The 2,535-nt window shown below is 47.2% G+C and overlaps 1 protein-coding gene across 1 annotated transcript in view; it reads right to left on the bottom strand.

Annotated features, from left to right (window-relative positions):
- Positions 1 to 1,591, bottom strand: part of RNF144B (ring finger protein 144B) — a 95,950-nt gene extending 94,359 nt beyond the window's left edge. The window contains exon 1 of the mRNA XM_017730694.1: positions 1,513 to 1,591. The gene's annotated coding sequence lies outside the window, so the exon portion shown is untranslated. The remainder of the gene's footprint in view (positions 1 to 1,512) is intronic.
- Positions 1,592 to 2,535: the final 944 nt, after the last annotated feature.

Here is a 2,535-nt window from a genome sequence, read left to right as displayed (position 1 = left end):
GCCTAGAGGCGCCCTGCAAGAGCTGAGCTGAACCCAGGAGCTGATATCAATAAAGAGCTGACAGCTTCTGCAAGGGCTCCTCTGCCAGCAGCTGAGAGGAAGACACTGGACCTCGGGAAGGCGATTCCTTTCGGGACCATCTCCCCGGACCGGTCATCTCTTCCTGGGTCACAGCCTCGGACCCCACCACCAGCTGTAATACTTACTCATAGTCAATATGGGAAGATAAACCAGTTTCAAACTATTTTCTTGTACTTAGCAATTTCCCTTTAAAACATATCTGATTTTTTTTTTTTTTTTTTCAAATTGGTCCCCTCCTCCCAAATTCTAGCTTTGCAGATTTTTTCTGAAAAGTCTTCTTAATCTGTATGGTCTCAGCCTTATCTGGGAGATGCAACAACCAATTAGTAAATTGTTAACAGCATACTGAAACTACTCCATAAACTTGTCAATCAAAAAGATACTATGAAGGGCATAGAAGGTTTCAAAAAACACAATCAAGAGAGTTATAGCTGTTGAAGTTCTGCTGGAAGAACCTGGGACAAAATGAAATTTACCTTCATTGAGTATATCCATTCCTAAAATACTGGATTCCATTTATGTTTAAGGGTCTGTCAGCTACTACAGTGGTATGACTTCACTAAAAGGATCAATGAAACCATTATCTTCTATTTCTCCTCAAGATCAAGGTGCATCTAATGTGGTATGTAGAGAATATCTACATACGTAATTCAGTTAGGCGAATCATCTCCACTGGGTAAGTATCTTTACAAAATTATGATCTAATTTATCATCACAACCTGCAGCACAGCCTTTGGATGTCTTCTGTCACAATTCTGAATTAATCCAAACCTATTCATCTTATGGGAAGTAGTTTGTTGTCTTCAAACATCTGTCTTGTGCCATTTGTGTAGCCCATGGCTCCATGATATTTTTGTCTCCTTATTGTGTGCTAACAATAAGCTTGTCTAATTACGTATTGTTGGTAAATAATTTACATTTTCCCTTTTAAAATGACTGCCATCTGTGATTGCACCAGCTTTAAAAAAGCTTTAAAATAAGGAATCAGCATCTCTCTTGCCTAAATTGGGCGGTGACTAATATACACTCCCCAGATTTTCCTTTTGTACACAGTATATAAATCGTAGTCTTTCCTAGTACCTTTATCCTACACATTGCCCAGAGCAGCTGTGGATGCCCCATCCCTGGAAGTGTTCCACACCAGGTTGGATGGGGGTCTCAGCAACCTGGACTAGTGGAAGGTGTCTCTCCCCACAGCAGGGGGATTAGAACCAGATGACTTTTAAGGTCCCTTCCAACCCAAACCGTTCTATGTTTCTAAATATTTTGTAGTATTTGTGTTACATGTATTTCCTGGGTTTACTACCACTTCTATGGGACTATGCTTTACATGCATCTAAGATGAACAATTCACAGGAGTGTGACACTCTTCTCATTTCCTCTCTTTTACTATCCCTTTACCTGGTCCCTCCCAAAGTAAGAGCCACATACCTACAGCTTGTCACACTAGCCAAGAAGCTGCTCTTGGGACAACACGGCTTTGAGACAAGTCACCGGCACTGGCTAGTTCGGGCTGCTTTCCTTCTCCAACACACCGTCTGTGTACCCCTGCTGAAGGCACGTGGAGACCAGCCTGGCCTCTCCTCAGGCTCCAAGACTAAGTCTTAAACTTCAAAATTAAACTCAGGCCACAGCGCGGGGACTGGGAGTGGCCCTCGGCTCATTCCGGGGTCGCCCGTGCCCCTACATTTTGCAGGAGCAAGGAGGCGACCTCACTCCTCCGCCGTTCCCCCCCGTTGGCCGCAACCCCCGTCCAGCCGCGCCCCGAGCGAGACGCGCCCGTTGCAGCCGCGCGGGACCGCCCGGCGCCGCATCCCGCCCGCGCCGCGGCCGCACGGATGCGCGCCCAGATCCGACACAAGGAATCGCGGCAAGGAACAGGCGCTTTAGACCAGCCCCCGCGGGGAGGAGCCGCGCTGGAGTAAAACAGAGGAAGTGGGAAGAACGCCACGCTCCGGGGAATTGTTCATCGTAGGCGCGCGTAAAGCATAGTCATGTAGAACTGGTAGTAAAAGTAGGATACATGTGGAACACAAATACTACGAAATACTTAAAAACGTAGAATGGCTTGGGTTGGAAGGGACCTTAGAGATCATCTAGTCCCAACCTACCTGATGCGGGCAGGGACACCTGCCGCTAGACCAGGCTGCTGAGACCCCCATCCAACCTGGTGTGGAACACTTCCAGGGATGGAGCATCCATAGCTTCACTGCGCAACCTGTTCCAGAGGTATTAGGAAACACTACGATTCATATACTGTGTGCAAAAGGGAAGTCTGGGGAGTGTATATTAATCACCGCCCAATTTAGGCAGGATAAGACATGCAGATTCCTTATTTTAAAGCTTTTTTTGAAGGCGTTGCAATTACAGACGGTGCAATTACAGACGGCTTTGAAAGGGAAAACGCACCCTCGAGCCCCTCACATCCCCCGCCCCCTTCCTCTCGGCGGGAGC

The sequence above is a fragment of the Corvus brachyrhynchos genome, unplaced genomic scaffold (assembly GCF_000691975.1).
Source record: "Corvus brachyrhynchos isolate BGI_N302 unplaced genomic scaffold, ASM69197v1 scaffold43, whole genome shotgun sequence".
Taxonomy (NCBI): Eukaryota; Metazoa; Chordata; class Aves; order Passeriformes; family Corvidae; genus Corvus; species Corvus brachyrhynchos.
The sequence above is the reverse complement of the archived record's forward strand: the minus strand, read 5'-3'. Positions and strand labels throughout refer to the sequence as shown.